Source organism: Miniopterus natalensis, chromosome 4 (assembly GCF_054644295.1).
Source record: "Miniopterus natalensis isolate mMinNat1 chromosome 4, mMinNat1.hap1, whole genome shotgun sequence".
NCBI lineage: Eukaryota > Metazoa > Chordata > Mammalia > Chiroptera > Miniopteridae > Miniopterus > Miniopterus natalensis.
This window is the reverse complement of record NC_142084.1, coordinates 45,299,449-45,324,652: the sequence shown is the minus strand read 5'-3', so window position 1 is coordinate 45,324,652 and position 25,204 is coordinate 45,299,449. Positions and strand designations below refer to the sequence as shown.

Sequence of the window (25,204 nt, the reverse complement as noted above, 5' to 3'; positions counted from 1 at the left end):
CTCCTTGCAGGCTGGATCCTTGGCCCTGGTCAGGGCTCTTGCAGGAGGCAACCAATTGATGTGTCTCTCTCACATCGATGTTTCTCTCTCTCTCTCTCTCTCCCTCCCTCCCACCCTCTCTGAAAAGCAATGGAAAAAATATCCTCAGGTGAAGATTAAAAAAAAAAAAAAAAGATTTTATAATGATAATAGAGAAGAATCAAGATTGAGAAATAAGAAAATCTCTTCTTTCTAGAAGAATACCAGATAATAAATGAAGAAGGAATAATAAATAGTATTGGAAAAATTACCAATTTGCAAGCTCCAAGTAATGATTGCAACGGGCAACAATCATTGATGGATCATGAAAATCTGTTATTAATTTGTTATTAGGGAACAGATTAATCACATAGTCAAGTTATCTTACCCTGCTACCCCCATCCCCTACACACAGATTATTTACTAATCCCAAAGGGGGAAATGTACCTCACTCTGGAGAAACCACACTAGTCACCATTTTATCCAAGTAACCAATCAGGATTACCAGTCTGACATCATGAACGTTCTGGCATAAAGCATTCAGAAATATAAAACACCGATATAATGTTCTTGCCAAAGAGCTTAAATCTAACAATGAAAAATGAATCAGGCAGATCCACAACATAGAAAAGTCCGTGAGAAGACTAGCCTGAATTCTCCAGAAAAATCATTGTTAGGAGAACAAAAAACCAAACAAACAGAAATGTGGGAGACCTGCTGTAGATGAAAAGAGACTGAAATGACAACCAAATGCAATGTATCAACCATGATTAACTCCTGAATCAATCAATCAATCAATCAATCAATCAATCAATCAATCAATCAATCAGTTAATTACAACAAAAGCCATTTGGAAAACAATTGGGGACATTTCAATATGGACTTCCTATTAAATGATATAGTGGCACTTATTATTAATCTGGAGGTGTATGACAATGGTGCTGTGGTTGCGTTCTTATGTTTAGGAGATGTACCCTAAGGTCCATTGAAGTGAAGTATCAGAGTGTTTGCAACTTATTTGCAAATAGTTCAGTAAAAATAAATAAATAAGTAAATAAATAAATACATAAATGTAAGTAATAAATATAGATGTAGAGTATATGGATTTATTATACTAGTCTTTATAGTTTATGTATTTTGGAAATATTCAAAATAAAAAGGTTGAAAGGAACAAAAAAATAACTGCCTTGACCAATGAAGCAAGGGCCCAAGAAATGTATTTACGCTGCATCGAACAACGCATTCTGCATTGCGACCGGGAGAAAGAGGTTAGCTTCTGAGGCTGCGGGCCTGCGGTGGGCGTTGGTGTTGCTGGGAAAACCCGAGGCACTGCTTTCCACGCCTAGGGTTCCATTGCCCAAAGCCAGAGTGCAGACTTTGCATTTTCCCCAACTGAGTATCTGGAAGACGCATGCAATACTAAACAACAGAAGTCTGTGCTTCCCAGTACTTTGAGCAAAGGCATGGGGCCAAAAGGTTATTAGTTTTAATTCTAGCTAAACCACCAACAAAATGGATGGCTCCCCTCAAATTCCTTGGGAATAGATGGAAAATACAGGCTTCCTCGGAAACCTGCTACAGGATTTCGGCGGGATTGCTTTGGGAAGTCACTTTCCTCCATTAAGTAGTTTAACAAACAACCATTTATCGTTACTCATTTTTACCTAATCATGAACATCACATCTAATCAAATTTATGTATAAGAGAAGACAAAGACTTGATAAAAAATTTCATTGTTTTTTTTTATTTTGACAAGCATTTGTGAAACTGGGTTTTTCTCCCCCCTTTGCTAGATGTTTTACAGAGAGCTAGATGTTCTTCAAAGAATATTATGGGGAGAGAGGGCCATGTCTAGACAGAGAAATGAAAACAGCAAGTTTTCCAATGAAACAAATGAAGAAAGTTGTCCAAGTCATCATATACTAAGGGCTCATCTCAATCAAAGGACTCGATCCACTCCAGTCCAATTGTAAGAGTATGCTTTGAATACTCAATTTTAATAAAATTCAAGCCAGGCTATGGTTGCTCAATCTTTTTAAGCAGGTGCCAAAAATCTGGCCAAATGTATGGAAGCAGATTCTTCTTGGGTGAACTGCCACAAGAACTTTGAAGTTTATGCCGAGGAGAAGGAATCTAGGTTGATTACCCTCTCTTCTAAAAGACCATCCTGTCTTGGTAAAGAGCATTCTTCCTGATTTATCCAGCTTGGAAGGACACCGTGAACTTGGCGTTCTTCACCTACTTATTAAAAATTCTTCCCTCCCCCCCTTTTTTTTTGATCAGTCTTGAGAATCAGAGAGTCTCACACAACAAAATAATTAACGTACAATTTTTTTCATTAAAAAAAAAATCTATTTTTAAGATAACCCAAACATACTGTGCACTGGCATCTTCCATTTACTATTAATCCTTTTAAAAAGCAACAAGATTAAAACCATCCCTCTGATACTAGATCTCATAATTTGAAAAGCGAGTCTGCCTAGTACTTCCCAACCCACCCGAGGTTCCTCCTGAGAAACTCTCGCACAGTGCACTGCCTGTTGCTCTTAAGACTTAACAGTGCAATTTAAAAATGTAACTAACAGGCTATTCCAATGAGAATGCATGTAAATACCTCAGTACACAACACTTTTCAATGAGTTACCACATACAGCACCTCATTCCCGTTAGTGCGCAGCGCGAACATCTTGTCTTAATTCAACCACTCACATTTTCTTCAGACCTCGAGCCGTCTTGATTCATTTCTGCGTCTCAGCTGACGCAGACCTAAAAGGGTGAAAGAATTAATCACGCTGATGTCACTTCAGATAAGACGAGCACAGATTTTGAAATGCTTGCTTGGCATGTGGAATTGGAATTTAAAACATCCTATATATAAAATTCTTAACACAGCAATTGGGAAGTTAGTCATGGACCAAGGCACTAGAAAAACATGTTTGTTTTTTGATAACTCTGCAAGGTAAATTTCTTTATTCCCTCATTAAGGATTATACAGGGTGGTTACACAGCACCCATCGCCATCAGCTGTAAAGAGAATGCTAGATGCGTTGTTTATTTTATGTATAGGTACAGCCAACCAAACATGCTAAACTACTTAGAGCAGTTTATTGACACTGGCAAGAAACAACAAGTTAGGAAAGCAAATGACGCAGATTGTGTATTGGGGAGTTTTCAAGGCTCCTTTCTCCTCGGCCCCCCTTTTCTTTAGAACAGTTTTCTACATTGAAAACATGTCAAGAATTTGGAAAGCAACAAGCAATCAGGGTGTGTTTTTTTTTCTCCTAAAGCCATAATTTGGTTATGCGCCAATCTCATACAGTGGACTTTTCAAATTTAACCAGTTTTACTCATTCAAAATGGGAAGGTATGTCCAATAATAAACATCTATAGGTATTTGTTAGGTCTTCACGCCTGAACTAGTGAGCAGAAATCAAGGGAAAGCTTTGCAAAGAGCAAGTTTCTAATGGCCAAAGTTCAAGGCAAAAACTATAAAAGGAACACTAATATCATTCACATATTTAGTTTTAGTTTTGACCAAAAACCAGTTCTACATGAAAAATAAATTAGTGTCGGTCTACAAGCACCCATATGAATAAATTTTTTAAAGACAATATATGAATTTGAGAATATGTATAGCAGCAGTAGCACAGTACTACATGATGTGTTCATTTCATTTATCATTACTGCATCCTCAGGTCTCATCAGTTAACACTTTGGCATGGAGGTGATGTCACACAGTGGAAGATAACACGACTGACCTGGATTTTGTTCCTGTCATTTACTAGTTCTGTGATTGTGAAAAAAGTTATTAGCCTCCCTCTGCCTTAGTATCTTCATCTGCAAAATGTGGATAATACCTTCTCTTAGGTAGACTATATGAGGATTTGAATGAGAAATATCTGCAAAATCATTAGAATAGCTCCTTGCACATAATAAACAAGTATTGATAGCGATTCCTTTTAAATTGTAGATGCCTCCTTTTTAGAATAGTATTCAATTTGGTTCATGAACAAATACAGCATCCTAATTCGCCAACAGACATTTCTTTGAGAAACCTTGATTTTTTCCTGACTCCATTCAACACCTGTCTGGCCTGCTAAGACTTCTGTATTCCCACGGATAAGAAAGGTCATATTTGCACGCCAAGTGCATTACACTTGGTGTCTCATTAGTCCTCAAAATAATCATACGAGACAGAAAGCATGGTTATTCCTATTTTACAGATGAAGGTACTGAGGCTAAGAGCCCGAAGGCTACATAAGCAGTTAAGTGGTGGAGGCAGCACTCAAATCTGTGAAATCTGACCTTAGACAAGAATCACCAATTTAGTATCTGCCAGGCCCTATATGAGTTATTTCGATTATGTGGTAGGGGAGAAAACAATATTTAGAGGGGGGAGAAAAGGAGCCATGTGCTCGGACTCACTGCTGAGGAGAGAAGCTGAGCTCGGTGAAGTGTGGAGCCTGCGATTCAGCGCCTGCGGGAAAGGAGAAACGTCCTTGCCCGCAGGGCACTGGGTGTCCCGGCTGAGAGTGGCGCGGTCGCTGCTGTACGAGCGGCCCGCGCGTGGGTGACATGCCCAGTCTGCTGCTGACCTTGCCTTCCGCTCCTGGAGTGTGAAAACCAAAGCCAGGCTCTCGGAGCTAACCTCCTGCGCGCTGACTCAGACCGGAGCAGGGCGAGAACGCTGGAATTCAACGTCGATTTTACCCCAATGAACTGAGCTTGGGGGGATTTTAGGCCAGTGCCAGCCTCGGCTCTGGTCCTCATCACTGCGTGGACCTGGGACCGGCTGGAGTGCGAGGCAGTCCTAGTACTTGGTGTTTATTCGCTCATTTAATCCTCACAAGAATCCTACGCGGTGGTACTGTGACCAACCCCACTCTGCAGAGGGACAGCCGAGGCCGCACAACTGTCAACCACCCGCCTCGCGGTCCATCATTGACAAATGGGCAGGATTGATGTCAGGCAAGGTGACAGCCGGCCTGGTCCCCTGAGCCCCACAGACGTGGGAAGGACAACACCCAGTTCCTGGCCCTCTGGACTAAATGACATCATGACACACGCTCACCCACACTCACACACCTTCTCACTTCACTTTCACCTGGAGGTTGGGGTCCTTGTAAGTTAAAAAAAAAAGGATAAAAGAAAAGTAAATGGTTGCCAGGGACTGCAGAGAGGAAATCGAGGAGCTTGTGTTTAATGGGAGGGAATTTCAGTTTGAGAAGATGCAAAAGGTCTGGACGTGGGTAACCGTTACCTATCTGGGATGGCTGCTCAAGGTGAGTGTACTTCATGCCACTGAACGGAACACTTTAAGACGATTAAAATGATAAAACTGTAGGTTAGGTACAAGTCTGATTCCTACAAAAGAAGGAGGAGGGAGGGAGGGAAGGAAGGAAGGAGGGAAGGAAGGGAGGGAGGGAGGGAGGGAGGGAGGGAGGGAGGGAGGGAGGGAGGGAAGGAAGGAAGGAGGGAAGGGAGGGAGGGAGGGAGGGAGGGAGGGAGGGAGGGAGGGAGGGAGGGAGGGAGGGAGGGAGGGAGGGAGGGAGGGAAGAAAAAACATAGGAGCCAAAGGAAAACACTGCATAAGGGTCATTTGACCCAAGGTGTCAGTCGTGCGGAGGCTGAGAAACCTTGGGTTCCAGGAGGTGTGACAGATGTATGACAGTGTCTATACCTTGTGTATTGATTGGACTGGTTTTATTTTTAGACTCTGAGTGTTTGCTGTCTGCTCTTTCCCCTGGAGGGAAAACAAGACAGGGGTTTGTTAAGCTCCTGGGAAACTCAGCAGCTTCTAGTGCTTGTTTAAGTAGCAGCCTGAATTCCTAGGGCTTGGAATAGTTTTCATTGAATAATGACGGTCATTGTTCAAAGTGGCTTCTGGGCTAAGGTGGCCTTGTCATCTCTCAGGAGTTTTTTTTGAGGAAAAGTGATATATTTCCAATATTATCTCTGCTAGATCATTCAAAATTACAGCACAATTTTCAAGTGAGAACAGATTTTCAGATTTAGAAGATCATTTTTGCCCACTAATCAGCAAGATGGAAAAAAAGAACAAAAAGCTTTGGAACTAGCTGTAACCCCTAATTGTGGCATCCAGGCCTTTTGTCCATTAGAATTCTATCTCTCAATGAATCAAAACCTTACCCTTGAAGGTCGAGGTTTTTGTACCAACCAAGATAAATAAAACTATTACTTTTTTTTTTTTTTTTTTCAGAATGTCTGTTAGAAATATAATTCCACATACCTGCTGGTTTTTTTAAAGTCTGCTCTTAAAAATGGAAAATAAAATTTAATACCATGTTATTACTTACAGTTGTCATTGGCAAAGCTTTTAGCTGCCTTCTGAATTTCAAGCACTACCCAGAGTTGTTTTTCCTTCAAAACGGATTTTCTTTATGAAGATCTCTAAGTAGAATTACATGAAATCCTATGAAGGATACATTTTATTCATTTCACTTCCAGTTTGATTTTTAAAATGTTAATTTTGTAATTTTCCAGAAAGAAAAGGCTGTGCTGCGTGTGGCATTGGCGTTGTGCTACAGGATTTACACTGTACATATTTGCATGGCTTTGTGCCTGGGACTTTTATCTAAATCTTTCATCCCTACAAGCCCCAGTGGGAGTTTATCTTTGGAATCAAACTACTGGAAAATCTTTTGTAATATTTAAACTTTAATTTTGCAAAACTGTTGATGGTGATAATAATAGAGATATGTGAGAAAAAGTTAAAATTTGTGTCATTTTTTTGAAGAACCCTAAACTCTTTCTAGAAGTCCCAGTGAGCCTTTCCTTCATTCATCCATTCAACAAATACATATTCAGCACCTTTTGTGTACCAGATACTCTTTTAGGCACTGGAAAAACATAGGCGAACAAAAACAGATTGTTCCATCTTTGTGAAACTGACTTTTTAGTAAGGGGGTTAGACCTTATCCCACTAATTAAACAATAATTCTTGAAACTGAATTATTTTATTATCATTGCAAGTGCTTCAAAGAGAACTAGAGAGTGCTATGAAAGTTTAACTGGAGAATCTGGCCTTGTCCGGGGGTCAGTGAATATTTCTTTGAGAAAGGGATGTTTGAGCTCGGTATCACTGATAGATCCCACCAAGTGTCCCCAGCCCTTTAAGGGAGCCCATACCTCCTATTCTAGACCATGCTCAGGGTTCCCTAAAGTTTGAGCCTGTGTCCAAAGAATCTCAAGCCTGGCTCTCAGGCTTCTGTGGGCCTCTTCCCTGGGTCCATCATCCCTAGGGGGACTCCTAAGCTTCAGGGAGGCCAGAAGGGTCTGTTTGCTGAGTGTGACAGCATGCACGGGCTTTGATGTGTACACTGGGGTGTTCACAAGTTCTTTCATGATTTGAGAAAGCACCAAGGATGGGAAAAGAAAACAGATGAGGCTCTGGCCATTAGCCAGGAACCAGGAATCACTGTCCTTACACCACAACATTCCCATATGGAACTCTAAGGAGTTCAAGAAGTCTAAGTCCTGTCTATAGTATGTGAACCTCTATTTGAACTTTTGCCTTGAACCCTGAAAATGTTAGGGGTTGTCCTATCTAATCTGGGCTTTGCAAGATGAGTTAGATTTGACTGGACAAGGTAAGGAGGAGCATTCCAGATAGAAGGGCCCATTTTAGTGAATGTTCTGAGGTGGGAAGGAAAATGATGTGTTTAAGGAACTGAGAGGAAGCCACTGACCCCCAGGCACATAGTCTCACTGTGGAAGAGTTGTTCAGGGCAACAAAAGATTATCCTTGGAAAAGATACATATTTTGTGTCCATAAATATATTATATATTATGTGTCCATTGCAATTTTAAAAATGTTTTATTGATTGATTGATTTTAGAGAGAGAGGGCAAGACAGAGAGAGAGACATTGATTTGTTTTTCCACTTATTTGTGCATTCATTGGTTGTTTCATTTATGTGCCCTGACCAGGGATGGAACCCTTCAACCTTGGTGGATCGGGACGATGTTCTAACCAACTGAGCTACCCAGTCAGGGATCTATTGCATATTTTTGAATAGATATAAAAATTATGAAATGATTTGTATTGCTACACTATAATTTAGATGCAATACACTAAAAAATTGAGACACTAAAAAAATAATTTTCTTTTAAACACTGAATTATCAGTGTTCCGTTATCTTCATAATCCCATGGAATATAGAGAATTATTCCCCATGTTCCTTAAGTTTCAGGTCTAGGAAATAGGATCTATTCCCAATCTATTCAAGCTCAAATTTTATATTCAATAAATATTCCTAACATTCATTCATCTGTTTATTAATTTCCTAATTAATATTGTTTATAAATATTCCTAACATTCATTCATCTGTTTATTCATTCAGCTATAGTTTCCTCAACTGCAGTATATGAATGATAATAGTACAGTAGACTTGTTGAGCGGATGAAACAAATGTATATGGTACATAAACAGCACTAAGGAGTCACAAGGCACATAATAGGATGATGTGCCCCTGTACCCATAAGAGATTTCAATGAGCAGAAAAACAGATGTACAAGGAATTCTGTGATAAGTAGTATAAGAGCAGCAAGATTTTAAAACCACAGAGAAGGAACTAATTCATTCAACTGCAGAACAGGGTAAGGTTTCACAGAAGAGGAGATATTTGATCATGAAGATTTCGGTAAGCCCAGAGGGGAAAGGACAGCTACCCTGCTTGACCAAAAGGATGAAGGTATGCACATTAGGGTAAGACTGCGTTATTGGTGTGGCATAGAGTAGATGGATCTCGTGCAGGTGGCTGAGCATGTTGGTGAGGCAGGTTAGTAAGAAGCTAGACAAACTGCTTGGCAAGTGGAATAGGGAAACTGAGACAAATAGCTGAACAAACTGGCTAAGCAGTTTATAGCCAGAGACAGAAGGTCACCTCCCTAGAGATAACATCTGAGCCTCAGTTGGATTTTTAGCTCCAGGACATGCCAGGGCAATCTCAGGGCCTGCTGCATTGATTAATGAATCCTGCCCTGGCACCGACCAATCAGTGGAGACCACAATCCTAAAAGGACCCTCCTGGAAAGCTGATGAATATTCTATTGAGATCCTCCCCTGAGATCTCCCCTAAAATCTCTACCCTTAAAAACTTTTAGGAAGGAGAACCCTGCGTTCTCCCCACTACAGGAACATGCCTACACCTTTTCTCTTCCCCTCCCTGTTTTTTTCCTCCACAGGCATGCGCCTCCTAAACTCTAGGGGACCCCACCAGACTTGCAACCAGGACTGCAATGGGCAGTGGCAGTCCATCCCAGGCAAACCCCCTGAGTCTGTCCCTAAGTCCTTTTTCCTCTGACTTCTTGATGAGCCAAAGCAGGTCAGCCTAAACTCATTTCCCAGCCCTTGTTTCTTTGTCCCCAGCTTTAATAAACATCCTCTAAAATTCACCTGGATTCTTATTTTGAAATTTTTCCTGCAGGAAGTCAAGAACCCACACACTACCAGCTGGCCCTAGGCAGACTCTGTCCCCTTTCTGGTAATAGTGGGACTCAGAGTTAAGCCAGATTAAGAAGGGTCTTATATCTTATGCCAAGGAATTGGACCTTCCTTTGTCAGGGGAGTGTTTCTCAAAGGGTGGCCCTTGTATGTTAGAATCCGCTGGGGTGCTTGTTAAAAATCAGGATCTCAAGGCTCACGCCAGAATTAATGAATTGGAATACAAGGGCCTAAAATGTTTAATAAAGGGAATAAAGAGATCTTGCTGAAACATACATACATTGCAAAGTGACATTTTGTTGATTTTACTGTTATGCTATGAAATATGTCATTTTCAAAGAATGTTTAATATCCTGGTAAAATTCTTGTAATTTGATAAACACATACACATATGCACACACATATATACATACAGGGTGGGGCAAAAGTAGGTTTACAGCTGTTTGTATAGAGAATAATACAATAATTAATAAATAATAATATAAGAATAAACTGTTTCAAGTACTCCCAACTGTAAACCTAATTCTGCCCCACCCTGTATTCATTCGGTAGCCTATTAAAACTAGACCCCCTAAGTGTAGATTAAAGATTAAAAGAGTATAAAATAGCGCTTAACTCTGAGGTGCCAAGGATGGTGGCATTATCATTGATTCTTGGTCCTTCTTTGTGCTTTTCTGTGATTTTGAAAACTTCTAAAATGAACTCACCTCAGTTTTATTGTTTGAAAAAGCCCCCAAATATGTGCATAATGTGGGGGTGAGGGGGTGCAAGAAACAGGATGAGACAGCAGTGGATGGTGGCTACCCTCTGCTGGGAGATGAAACCTCTGGCCCCAGCAGAACCACCTCTCCTTCCTTTGTGCTCCCCGATCTGTTGAGATCTGCCTCCTCCACTAAACTGAGCTCTTTGAGGCTGGGAACTACATGTGACTCATACCTGTAACTTATACCTTCAGTCTCTCCTGACGCCCCACCAGGCCTAGCCAGGATTTCAGGGCTCTGAATTCTACTGTCGGGGAGATGCCCACTTCACTTTGGGAGCTGATCTGCAGCCCAGGCAGGATGAACGGAAATGATGACTTCATGCTCAACTCCTTCAAGTTCAACTCTGGAGAGCTGTAGACTGGGCTAGCAGGAAGGTGTTAAGACCTGTAAGACATAAAGAGAGGGCTCCGGGCTCTAAAATACCCACACTGGCTCTGGGCAATTTACCATCATAACTTCATTCCTTTGGGGTCTGAATTCTTGTAACAGTCCCCTATTAAAATGCAAATGCCTCTGGGAGGTGTTAAGCTCTTGTCAGCAAACACCTTGCTTATTAACTAACACCTGAGCTGACAGCCATCTGAGAGCAAGTGCCTGTTGGGAAATCAGTTTCCAGAGAGGTGGGGAAATGCTGCAGGAAAGCTGGAGGACAGCTGGGACCTTAGGTTGACTGGGTTCAGAATTGAAACCGAGGGTCCTTATGACTTGGGTTAAATTTAGCGTTAAATCCTAGCTCTAGAAATCATATCTATCTACCTGTCTATCTATCTATCTATCTATCTATCTATCTATCTATCTATCTATCTATCATCTATCTATCTATCTATCTATCTATCTATCTATCTATCTATCTATCTATCTATCTATCTATCATCTACCTATCTATCATCTATCATCATCTATCTATCATCTATCATCTATCTATCTATCATCTATCATCTATCTATCTATCTATCTATCTATCTATCTATCTATCTATCTATCATCTATCATCATCTATCAATCATCCATCATCTATCTATCTATCTATCTATCTATCTATCTATCTATCTATCTATCTATCATCTATCTATCTATCTATCTATCTATCTATCTATCTATCTATCTATCTATCTATCTATCTATCATCTATCTATCATCTATCATCATCTATACCCCTCAGAGACTTAGTCTTTTTCCAGTAATCAGTATGACCCCCCCACCCCTCAGGCATCAGAAGACAGCAGCCTGGACCTGACTAATGGTCACAAGGTCTGGACTGCTGGCAGGCTAAAGATAACATTGTGACTTAAGTTTTGTTTCAGTTCCTGAGGCCTAAGGTAGAAAGACCCCATGACTACTTTCCCATGAAACCAGGCAGAGGGACACCAGACAGACCTTAGAACTGTCCCCCAGACCTGAAGAAATTCTTTATTACCCTTACCTCGGCTGGCTCTGATCAGTCAGCTCCCTGCATGACCCCCAACTCCTAGTCCACAGTGTCTTGTGATTTTTGCCCTCATAATCTGTAGCCTACACACCATTGCCATCGGGGACTTGTGAGCATTAGCTTCCTGTTTTCCTGGCTGATGCCATTCATTAATAAAACAGCTAATCTTTCTCCACTGCAATTCTCAGCATCTTGAGTTTGGCTCTGCTGGTGCGGGTGGACAAACTCTCCGTGTTCTACAGCAGAATATCACAAGATTTCCAGGCTGGATCTGGCTGTAGGAGTGGGTTGGGACTCTTGTCAAGGAGCAGGCTGATCTGGTGACAGGGAGGGCTCCAGGGGCCTGTGTCTCTTGGGCCTGGTGGTCAAGGTAAAGGCCCAAGTGGGGCATATTGCAGGTAGGAGTGTTCTTGGGCCTCAGTACTCCCACCTTCACAGGTAATTTCACTTTCTGGTCAAGTCCCATTGTTATTGTCATAATTAGCTAGTTAATATTAATAAAAGAAAGAAAGCAAAGGGAAGTCAGACATTGTAAGCTTCCTGAGGAAGTTTCTCCAGGAAGTTACAGCTTCACACAACATTGTTCCTCCAAGGGGATTAATATCCCTCAGTTCCTCCACTGGAAACTGGATTATTGTGGGGAGAAAGGGGAGATAGGCACGTGGCAGTAGAAGTCAGGGTGGTGCAGGGGAGCTGCTTGCCTGTCAGTCTAGCCTGCGGAACAATGGATTGGCTAGGGGGTGGACGCTATCAGAAACACAAGAAATCTTGGGAAATTAGTTGGTTAGTTTGAAGAAGCTCCTGGTTAAATCCCCAGACAAAGAGCTCCCTTGCTCCTGTCCTCTTTGCTCTGTGACCCACACTACCTGTGTGTTTGCTAGTTCTCTCTCTATAGCCGTGTGGCCTCAGCCGCTGCATGGCCCATGGTGGAGAGGACTCCACATGCAGGATGCTGAACTGTACTTTAATATGGGGTAGATACTATGGGCAGTGGCCTTTATTCTGGTCTTGCCGAAGACACGGTTGGACTTTTCCCATGGTGGGACGGAGAGAAATGGGACACTGGAAACCCAGGGCTTTATTTCCATCCAAATAAATATTGCTCACCCTCTTGTGCAAGTCTCAGGAAATTATTTTTCTCAAAACATCACAAGAACTTCACTGCCACCAATAACACCATTGTGCATAGAACCAGGAATAGAAAACTTAATAATAAAGGGTTTTTGTTGTTTGGTTGTTTTTTTTGGTTGGGTTTTATTTTGTTTGTTTGTGTGGTTGGTTTTGTTTTTGTTTTTTTGGTAGATAATAGTGGTTGTGATTTTTTGTTGTTGTCAAAAGCATAAATATTCACTGTTTGGGCCCCCAACTGTGTACCTCAGCATCTCAGCATTTAAATTAATAATGTAGTAGCTGTTTGCTCTTTTTTTTGCATTAATTGATCCATGTATATTTAACTCTTCTAATTTCTCTTCAAACATCAAAAACTTAATTTCCTAAGTATTTAAAAAACTCGTCTATTCTCTAAAAGCTTTCCTATTGGTCTGTGTCTTTCTGGAAATGGCAGGACTAGAGAAAGATGCTGAATTTTCTCACTTTTGTCTATATTATTAGTCACCACAGGAGAGCTAAATGGCACTCTGGATTGAATAAGAATGCCTGAACAGTTTTCAAATATTTGGGGTTCAAAAACCCCAAAATGCATTTTGCCAAGACATTTGCTTTCCTTTTCATTTTTTAAAAACCCATGTTTATTTCAAGGAGCATTTATTCCATGTGTTTTTAATGCATCTACATTCAGTTCATTAAAATGCTACTCTAAAACAGTTCTTTGGTGTCAAGACAACCAGCAAGCCCCCTGCTTTGACTGGTCTGTGTGTTCTGCTTGCCCCATCCTGCTGTCTGGAATGACACAGCTCCTTCCCAGAGGCCATGGAGCCCAGAATGTGCAGGGCCCAGCACAGAGCTCTAGCACCCCAGGCCTTAGCATCATAGTGTCCTGTGATGTGCACATGGGCCAGTGAGTAGTCAGCAAGGTCCTTGACATTTTAGTGCTCTGGTCAGAATTTAAGTGTTTAGAAATTCCATCCTTGCCTTTGTGAATCTTGGGAATGCTGAGAATTTAAGGGCCAGGCTGCATGACCTTATTAAATATCAATATTGAGACAGAAGAGGTGGATTAGGAGCTAAGAATGTCCCCATTTTCTCCACTTCTGTAGTGGTGGGGAGTGAGTCAATACTCTAGAAAAGTTGATCCAGACCTGGTCAATTGCAATTGCTCAGTTAGTAGCAAATTGGACCATCTTCCCATTTTGTTCCAGATGCATTGCCCCACTCTGATTGCAGTTGTGTTTCTGAAAGGAGTGGGATGCCAGTGCAATCTTAAGAGGGGTGAGTGGTTGCCTGATTTATGCACCAGTAGACTAGCTCAGGGTGCAATCTTTCAAATGTTTTCCATTTACAGAATCTTACCACATGTCAAGTACTGGACTAACTTCTCTGTGTACGTCATCCCATTTGTAAAAAAATTAATAAACAGAAACCTCATTTAAAGTGAAGTAAGGAGTCCAGCCGGCGTGGCTCAGCAGTTGAGCATCGAGACTGAGTCCAGTTGTGGGCTCGATCCCCAGTGGCAGCATGCAGGAGGCAGCCAATCAATGACTCTCTCATCATTGGTGTTGCTACTATCTCTCTCTCCCTCTCCCTTCTTCTCTCTGAAATCAATTAAAATCTATTTTTAAAAATAAAGTGAAGTAAGCAGGCCAGAAGGGGGAGCTCTCACACCCTGCATTGATCATGAAGCACAACAGGGGGGCCCCCATTTGTAGTAGTCCTTCCCAACTTCCTCTCCTTTGTTTTAGAGGACTTGCACCTGGCTCCACATGGTTGTGTGTTCTGGATTGCAATTCCTTGCTGCAAAAAACCATTTTGCTAGAGAAATATCTGGCTGATTTTTGTTTACAGTCAACACAGTTAATCCTCACCAGTCCTCCCTGGTAGATATTATTATCCCCACTTTACAGATGAGCAAAATGAGGTATGGAACAAAGCAAATGCCTCAGGCCATGGGTATAGCAGTACCAGTGGTGGGTGGAATTTGTTTTAACTCTCATACCTGCTAGGTGGTTGTTTCATAGGAGAGTCCAGGCTGGAAGCCAGCCTTTCCATTATGGGGAAGACCCAACTGGCGCCTCTCTACTGGAGACCAGCCTTGGAAGAAAGGCAATTATTTTGACAGGACTGGGGGGCTGGTGTGTGTGTGTGTGTGCACGTGTGTGTGTGTGTGTGTGTGTGTGTGTGTGTGTGTGTGTGTGAAGAGCAGTGCTAGGGAGGGGGAGGAAATTTCCAAGGGCCAGGCTTAGTTTAGCATTAGAAGTTAGCAAAATAGTTTAGCATTAGTTAGTTTAGCAAAATAACTCAAAGTTATTTTGTTTATCTTCCCTCAACTCTCTATTAAGGAAAAAAAGTGCTCTAGTTTCTCATTGTTCTGTCAGTATAAGAAACATCCAAACCTGCACAGAATTTTTATGAGTTTATTTCAACCAAACTGATAATAATTTCCAGGGAGCAAAATCTCAGTGGATTGAGAAAGTGCTCTGGAGAATGGCATTTTTGCAGTTTATTTTATACATTAATAGAAGGAAGAGGAGTGAGAAGGGTTACATGAAATTCAACGACGGTAGATTAGGGAGGCGAGAGAAAGCGAAGTGGGAAAATCTCTGAGATGGATAAAGAGTAGAATGAAGAGACAAATGCTTCTGTGACAGTGGCAGGTGCGGGACAGTTAACAATGAACGTTACAGCACACAGAGATGGTATTTGGGCAACAAGGTAACAGTGAGGGGTTCAGGTGCTGTGGTGGGAGATTGTGCCCTGAGGGGTCTGGAAAAAGGGGATTACTCTGACATTCCAAAGACGTGTTATCATAGATGCAAAAAGACAATAGACAGGCCCGATTACGGTAAAGACTTGTCTGGGTCAAGGAAGATGCCCGCCTAGGGCGTGACGACCCCCAGGGCTCACTTCGAATTAGGAAGTTTTCATTTCAGACCATCCTACCGGTTACTTCGGGCTTAGGCGGGTATCTTCCTCGACACAGACCAGTCTTTACCATAATCGGGCCTGGCTATTCTCTCATTTCCCACAACACCCGCGTCAGCTTGGCTCAAGGAGGCCCAAAAGCGCTGCTTCTTGCCCTGAGCTGTCCGTTTGCAGTTTCCAGGGGCCTCGTCTCCCCTGGATCTGGTCTCCCTTTCATTTCAAGTCCTTTCTCATTCCCTGAGAACAGGGACACAGGCAGGAGAGGAGAGGGTCTGTTTTGTGGGCCTCTCTGTTTTCTTCCCTATTGTCTCTGTTAAGAATCCGAAACGTTCTGTTTTTTCTTATTTAGTCAATACTTTTAAAAATGTCCCTCTTCAGCGTCTCCTGTGTCAGCTCATTCTGGCGCTGTGTGTGGCTGGCATTATTGCCATAGGATTTTGCATCCTTCTTAATTGGGGGTGGGAAGTGGGGCGGGCTCCTTCTGATTTCAGAACGAGGATTTGCCCAACTCCATGAGCACCTGGCGGAGGCATGATGGTTTCTTGAACCCTTCCTTCTTTTCTTACTCAAGTTTTAGGGGCAGAATTTTGCCTATTTAGAGCCTTCAATACCTTCTGGGCATCTTCCAGTTAGACTGGCTAGCTACAGAATTATCCAAACTTTTCCTGAATTTGTGAAACCTGCTCTCCCAAATCCCAGGTTATGTCTGATTCATTTTTTGACAGAATTATTCAATGATAACACAGTCATATTCCTCTACAGGCATCATTTCCAGGCATCACCTTAATCCGTGCTCAGAAAGACCAAGTAGCAATTTCTTTTACTGCTTCCTCTGTGTGCTGAGGGAAAAATCAAATTAAACAAAGGCTTTACCTTGAAGACAATGACCAAATAGGAAAAGGCCTCTCTCGATCATGAGGTGCTCTAGTGATGGTTTGTAATCTGTGCAGGGAAAGAGTGACCTATGTCTGGGAGGTGGCAGGGTTACTGACTTTACTTCCTCAGTAATGTTTCTCTGATCCACTTTCTTTTTGTTTTCTCCTAAGTTATCTCCAAAATTCTTCCATGTGAAATCTCACAGGGACACATGTCTTTTTATTTAACAAGATCACCAGGTGATTCCTATGTGCCTTAAAATATGAGAAGAAATGCTCCAGAGCAGCGGTTTCCAAGCTTCAGTGAGCACCAGAATCCTCTGCTGGGCTGGTGGAGACACAGGTTCTGAGCTCCTCCTTAATGTTTCTCATTAAGTAGGTCTGGATTGGAATTTGAGAATTTGCTTTTAAAAGTTCCCAGTGATGTTGATTCTGCTGATCTGGGGACTATATTCTGAGAAACACCTTCCCAGAGGTATTCGGTCCCACCAATGACTAGGAATGTTAAGGAGCCTTTGGAGTCAGAAATGATTTAATCTTCAACTTATTATAAATGGCTCATAATGTGATTGGAGCTGCCTTTTCTTTCCACTGTGCCACCTTCTCCTATTACCTGCTGGACGTCTATTGGTCTGTTTTCCCTCTAACATGTCCCAGCTCCCATCACCCCACCCTCCCTACCTGCCTCCTCAATCTCCATGGGGAAACACACCTGGAGTCTGCTGGACTCTTTTCCTACCTGGCATTGCTGAGAGAGACTTCTCCCCAGCCCTGCCTTGAGTTGTCTCCCAGGGATCGAGCCCCAGGGCGGTCCTGGGGCTGCCTTCCTCTCCCCAACTTTCTCATTTTTCACGTCCCTCCATGCACAGCTATTATTAATTCTTCTGAGGAAGAGGTCAATCAGTTCAGGCTGGGCAGCCATGTGCCTCTAAACTCCATGCACCTGTCCCCCCATTTTCTTCTTTAGCATAGTCAGTTGTACTCTTTTCAAGAGATTTGCATCTCTCCCGTAGACAAGTTCTCACACAATCTGGGCAGTTTACAGGTTTGCAGGGGAGGATCCAGAGCCAGAGCTGGATATGACTGGGAGTACTGAGTGGCCTGGCTCCAGTCTCTGGGACAGAGCAGGCTGGGGGCAGAGGCTGGGGTGGAGGGGGCGGTCAGTGTAATCTGCTCCCTCATGGCAAGCGGCCTCGGAAAGTGCTCCTGTTTCCCAGAGGAAGCATCTAACACTCTCAAGTGCTTTGGAAAAGTGGTCTTGTCATGTGCATGTTTTCAAGCCAGTTTTTCAAGCCACAGCTTAAATCCATCAAAAATGTTTAGCTAAAAAAAGTTCAAAGTGTGGTTTATTGGAGTCTGACTTGAACCTGCATCAGAGATGGACTCAGGCGAAGAGACTAGAGAGCACTTCCAAGTCTACTCTTTAGAGCAATTTCTCCTTCCAAGGCAAGGAAAACTGTTTTTTTGTTTTTTATGGGAAAGCAGTAGCCCCTCACCCTTCCTCCCCAAAGAGGTTCATGTCAAACTCTCCTATTTGCCTGGATGAGAAAAACAGCTTTAATACAGTTGTATAAATGTGATTTCCTCACTGGCAAATATAACATTTTTGTGGATTTGCAAAAAATAAAACTCCTTTTCCTTTTGGCTGAAAGTTGCTATGAAAAGGAAAGGCGGTTTGGGGTTTTGGTGATTTCTTTCCTAAACAGGACATGTTTTTTTTTCGGGGGGTGAGAAACCACCTCTGTGATGCACACAGTCAATTTTCACCTGCAGCTAAATCGGTTTAACGCTAGATTTCCCATTTGGATGAGGAAAGCCATAGTTTACCTGGTAAACTGGTAAAATGTTATCCTGGGCCAAATTCGCCAGTGCCTATGAAACGGTCGGTCATGGAGGAACTTTCGCCACAAACCAGGAACCACCAGGACATTAGCTGGAAGGAAGAAATGCTTCCATTCTGGCAACTTTATCTCTATTAAGACATTACAATATTCATTGTTTAAGTGATAAAAATATATATATATACTGTCCCTTTAAAAAAAAAAAGTGCTTTGAAGATGAGTCTTTTAAATAGATAATAAGTCCCTTTTTGCATCTATCGCGTTTGTCAGCCTCCAAGGGAATAGCAATTCCATCCCGGCAGAATATTATCAAGATTTTTCTCAAAGCTTATTGGAAATACTTTCACCCTCTTTTGCCATTCAAAGCCCAAGGAATTCAAAGGTGCCTACTGCTGGGGAGCGAAAAATCTCCTGCCCTGCCCTCATTGGTTCTTTTGGCTGGTTTAATGATTAAATTGACACAAGACAGATTAACAGGAGGGGAGAAAAGCAATTTAATTTGTACGTCCAGAGGTCTTGCAGAAATGGAACCTAAAGAAATGACCAATGCAGGAAGCTTCTATACGTTTCAGACAAAGAAACAATATGTAAGGAATTGATGGGACGAAAAACTTAGGCATAGGTGCTTAATTAGTAAAGAATTTAAGCAGAGTTTGGTTTAGGGTACTAAATCAGTAAATAAGTAGCAAGGTTTGTTTGTACAGGCTCCTGGGCTCTGAATCCCCTACCTCTGGCCATAAGGATGTCTCTCTATCTTTTGATGTAGGGAGGGTAACTTTCAAATGTGAGATTTATTTCCTATTTTCAGGGGGACAGAGAGAGGAGGGTCACTGACTGTTTCTCAAGTCATTTTAACTCAAAATAATCAATAAACTATATGGTGTCGGGTGGGTACAGGATATATTGGGGGGAACACTTTGTAAAGTATATGATTGTGTAGCCACCATGCTGTACACCTGAGACTAATACAAAATAGCATTGAATGAAAACTGTAATTAAAAAAATAAAAAACAAAACAAAATAATCAATAAACCACTTTGGCATCTTTCGGGGCAGCTTGCCCTGAGCCCCATCACTGCACACTCTCATTCTGTAGAGTTTCATGAGGTTTCCTAGGATGGTGCTGAGACCCCACCAGCAGATTCAAAATAGTTTGAGTTCCCGGTTCTACCACCAGCACAGAGCTGAACCTTTTAATGTAAAACACGCCTGCCTTTCCCGTCCCCCAGGTTGATTCCACACGGACTGAAAGAAGACCACGTTCATGGGTAAATGTGATTTGCACTTAATCTGTAAAAACAATTAAACAATGCATCCTGGTTTTCCATTCTTGTGCTGAAACAAAAGTAACTCCCCATCCTACCTGTGAACTTATCAGTTCTTTTTTTCCTTCCCTAAACTGCAAAACAAGGACTGCTGAAGAGGCGACAGATGGGGAGTAGAGCTCTCAGGTATCTGTCTTCATGGTGTGAGTTCAGGGGAGCTCTGAATTTTTTCAAACCAGAAATATCTTCTGAACTGGAGGAGCTTCATCTGGGTTAGATGCTGTTGGAACCCTGATATCCACTAGCTCCTTATTTGGGAAGGTGGGTGCAGGGAGAGAAGAGACCATACATTCTAGGAGGAAAAAGGGCTTTTTCCTTTTTTATAGTTATTTTATATTTTTTACATTACAAACAAATGCTAATTACATATGTAAACACAAAGAATTATTGGGAAGAAATTATGCAAAACTTACTACGTACAGAGAAAAGTAAAAAGAACACAAGTGGGCAAAAGTAGGTTTACAGTTGTTTCTATGGCAAATAATACAACAATTAATAAATAATATAAGAATAAACTGTATTTTGCATACTCACAACTTTAAACCTACTTTTGTCCCACACTGTATTTTGGTGTATTTTTTTTACATTATTCTATAACTACCTGCCCATCTATGCATCTATCTGTTTGATTTGGTTTACTTCTCCAACTTCAGGTGTGAACACAATGGTCTCTTTTTTTTTAATTTATGCAGAGATAGGGGAAAAAGCAGCATCCCCCTATTGAATGAATGAAGAGCCCTGCATTCCCTCAGTCCTAGGAGCTTAGTCCTTCCCTGCAGTCTGATCTGTTCACGACTAATGTGGGTTTACTCACTGACACACGGGACACAATTCAACTGTCCCCTCTACCTTCAGTTCAATGGACCCATAACAAGCTGCTGCTGCTATCATGTCCTTAGTGGCTTCGATCCCCACGTGGGCAGCTGTGGTAACCCTCAGGTGGGCTCCGCAGTTTCAGTTCTTGTAGGTCTAACTCAAGATTTAGTCTTTGCCCCCTGTCCCAGGATGACTGGATCTGGACGCTTCTAGGCCACAGTCAGCTTTCACTCATGAACCCTTGGGCTCTGATTTGTTTAATGACTGCTGAATATTCTCATATAGACAAATGAAAATTTATTTAGACTTTTTTTTCTTGTTAGACATTTTGGGCTTTTATTTCTATTTTCCCTAATATTATAAAGAGCAATAATGAACATCTTTGTGTATATGTCTTTGAATACATCTCTGATTATTTTCTAAAAGTAGAATTACTGGGCCGAAGTTTATGAACATTTTAAAGCTTTCTTATACCTATTGTCAAGTTGCTTAGTAGAATCGTCCAATCAAAACCACATGAGCTACCATCTTACACCTATTAAAATGGATATTACCAAAAAGACAAGTAATAACAAATGATGGTGAGGATGTTGGAGAAAAGGGAAACTTTGTGCATTGTTGGTGAGAATGTAAATTGGTACAGCCACCATGGAAAACAGTATGGAAGTTCTTTGAAAATTAAAAATAGAACTACCATATGATCCAGCAATTCCACTTCTGGGTATTTATCTAAAAGAAAAAAAAAACACTGTCTCAAAAAGATAACTGCACCCTTGTGTTAATTGCAGCTTTATTTACAATAGCCAAGAGATAGAAAAAACCAGTGTCCATCAATTGATGAATGGATAATGAAAATGTGTTATACATACCACAATGGAATATTATTCAACCACAAAAAAGAAGAAAATCCTGCCATTTGCAACAATATGGATGGACCTTGAGGGCATTATGCTAAGTGAAATAAATCAGATATAGACAAATACTGCATCATGTGACTTATACGTGGAATCTAAACAAACAAACAAACAAACAAAAACTGAACTCATAGATACAGAGAAAAGATTGGTGGTTGCCAGAGGCAGGGAGTGTGGGGTGAACAAAATGGATGAAGGTGATCAAAGGTACAGATTTCCAATTATAAGATAAATAAGTCCTAGTGGATATAATGTGCAGCAGGGTGATTATAGTTAATAATACTGTATTGTATATTTAAAAGTGGTTAGGAGAGTAGATCTTCAAAGTTCTCAACACAAGAAAAACATGAGTAAAGTTATGTGTGGTGATAGATTAATTAAACTTACTGTAGTAATCATCCCCCAATATATACATATTTCAGATCATGTTGTACACCCAAAACGAATACAATGTTATATGTCAATTATATCTCAATTTAAATACCATTACTACAGTAATGGTATTAACAGTATCAGAATATTGAAAATAAAATAAAATAAAATGAATTAATTAATTTTTAAAAAGCACATTGGGGGAAGCACAAAAGTCAAACACAAGAACAGCAACATCTACTCCCCATGTACGTGGCTAACATGACCAAATAATTTGGTAAAAGAAATGATGGGGAACTCCAGAAGTTAAAAAATTTTTAGCTTTAGATATATAGTCAATAGGCTCCGTAACTGATGCATGTAGAAAGCTATTGTTCCAGGGACTGGAATGTATGACTGGACCTGCCCTGACTTCACGAGACTTGAAAGCAATTTGACCTTTGTGCCCCAGGAGGACTGCAAGCCACACAGACAGTATCTGAGCCATTGTGCTCCAGGGAGAGAAGGTCTGCCTGCCCCCAGGGTGCAGATAAAGACTCGCTGGTCAGCAGATGAGGGGATGCTCAGAAAATCACTGGACTGCAGCTTTTATCCGATTAAACTTTTCCCCTAAATTCCGAACCCCTTACCTACCTTCTACTGAATTCCAAACCCTTTGTTTACACTTTTCTTCTTTTAAAAAGGGTTGGTTTGAAATGAGATGTAAGAGGATGTGTTTTTGTTTTGTTTTGTTTTTTGTTAATCCTCACCTGAGGATATTTTTCCCATTGATTTTTAGAGAGTGAAAGGGAGGGAGGAGGGAGGTCTTTTTAAAATTCTTAGCTGGGTATTTTGAGTTTTCTATCTTTTTTTAAACCCATATTTTATTTCCTTCTTACTTTTGCCCTCTAATAGAAATAAATGACTAAGAGTTACTACCAGCACCAAGATAATAAAACTATATCAAGTCACACAGGGAATCAGAAAATTCAGCCTTTTAAATTAACTGCAATTTATGGTATTTCACCAAGTGCTCTGACCTGAAAAACGAATACATTTTGCCTAGCACCATTATGGTCATCACAGTCACCTTGTGACTATTTTGATCCTGGCTTTTCTATAAATGGTCATGAAAAACTGTTCTGAGATATGAACTCTTCTGATGTCTCGCTCTGATGTAATTCATTAGCATTTTGTGGCATCTTTTACTAGAAAAAAAAGGTAAAGAGCAGTTAAGAAGATTTTAGAAACAATTAGGTCTTGTTTCATAATAAAAGAACAGTCCCAAATTGGGGACATTTTCCTAGACATTTCCCAATCCAAATGAAAAGCCGATATTCTAGAAGAAAAATTTGTTTCACCTTGGAAAGAACTTTTAAAAATGTTGAGCTTACATTTTATTTGATTGTTTTGCTTTTGCAAGTTCAAATTTTTCAGGTAAGTAAAATGAAGAGTCTTCAGAACCCTGAGAAACCCCACACACTCAAAGATGGTCACTTTTTTTATTGGAAAGATTCATTACATGGATTTTCCATCTTTAGTTCTACTAGGCCTTCCATTTATAAACTTCAAACTCCATTAGTTTGTTGTTGTTGTTGTGTATTGGCGATGTCTTTTCTTCTGCCACAAACATTATATGTGACCCAATTTTAAGTATCCCCTTTGTAAAAGGCACTTAATTAAATGAACAAACAAACCAGCAGGATACAAAATTACAGGGACTTCTCTAAGAAGCATAGGGACCCAGCATTATAAACAACATGGAAATAGATCATAGAATCCTGTCAAGCATCCCAAATCTAATTTATGTGGTCAATAATGTAATTCTTTCCATCTCTGTAAGAAACTTATCCACCACACTCTTGTGACTATAGAGTTTGAGTACAATTTCCCCTCTAGCCACACCCCCATTAAAATGTAACACATGTCTACAGCAAGCATTAAATCAAAAGACAAAGTACAGGAAATTGTTTTCATGTGTTGCCTGTGCTTTAAAAAGATGGAAAAGAGGAACCTTTGCAATTAACTCAATCTTAATACTTTGTGGCTCAGTATGAAGGCTCGTGCCCATTCCTGACTTGCTCCCTACTCTTCCTGAGATATGAGGCACTTTACTCCTTCTTTCAGGTAAGCCATGAGATTTGCACTTAGTAGATGGTATGTAAATAGACTTTCTTACATGAAACTGAAAGTGAAAGCTATACATGCATTCTTCCCATGAATGTAATTAAAACCAGATACAAAATCTAAAGTGTTACTATAAGTTTTAGCTACCTGTCCCACTTTCTCAAGAAATACAGGAAGCTGCTAGAAGAGGAACTATATTCTGGAAGTGCTAAGTGTGCTCTAAGAAGAAGGAAGGAAAAGCACAATTGCTTGTAACATCAGCATGAGTTCCACCTCCTACAATCAAACATGGTGTATCAGACCCACTGCAATGAACAAGGGCTAGGTGGTTGAAAGGTGAGGGCAGATCCTCAGCATGGCCCAGCCATGAGACACAGCCTGTCACTGGCGAATCAGAGTCAACTTCATTGGTCTCATGGGGTTGGGAACATCTGAGACGTTTAGGGACATCTCTGTTTGGCAGGTCAGCATTCAGTTTACCTAAATGGAAGCTCAGAGGCATTGAGTCTGAACTAGCTTTTTAAAAAGAGGTGGACAGGTATTGTTAGTTTAGGAGGTTTTCATGTTCATTTGTGAGAAAACCAAAACTACTTACTGAGACAGTCTATGAATTGAAAAATGATTGATTTTCTGTTCCTTCCTTGTAAGTAATGCGATTAGATACACCTCTCATGAGATAAATATATATGAATAATTTAAAGGACATAGAAGCTCCTTTACTTACAAACTGGCTAGTTTCTGGAAAGTATTCTCAAATGCAGTTGTTTATAAGTCCAAAGTGATTTTATAAAAGCAACTATTATCCCCATTTGTTGGCAGTGGGCAGAGTCATGGTTCTTAGCTCTGGCTCACACCTTTCTTTATGAGCATAAAAATGTGTAAGTTGCAAGTTTATAAGACGTATGCATCAATGCTATAAATAAACGTATAACCCATGTGCTAGTTTCCTAGGGCTGCTGTTACAAATTACCACAAACTGGGTGGCTTAGAACAACATAAATTTATTCTCTCACAGTCCTGGAGGCTAGAAGTCTGAAATTCAGGTGCTGGCCAGGTTGGTTCTTTCTGGAGGTTCTGAGACAGAATCTATTCTATGCCTTCCTGCTAGCTTCTGGTGGTTGCTGGCAACTCTTGGCGTTCTTTGGCTTGTAAACACATCACTTTAGTCTCTGCCTCCATCATCTCATGATGTTCTCCCTGTGTGACTGTGCCACTCTGTGCCCAATTATCCTCTGCTTATC

At 41.0% G+C, this 25,204-nt stretch overlaps 1 long non-coding RNA gene across 1 annotated transcript in view; it reads right to left on the bottom strand.

Moving 5' to 3' along the window:
* LOC148093270 (uncharacterized) overlaps window positions 1-25,204 on the bottom strand; it is a 112,609-nt gene that overhangs the window by 861 nt on the left and 86,544 nt on the right. The window contains exon 2 of the long non-coding RNA XR_015714367.1: window positions 2,728-2,784. This is a non-coding gene — a long non-coding RNA (uncharacterized LOC148093270). The remainder of the gene's footprint in view (window positions 1-2,727; window positions 2,785-25,204) is intronic.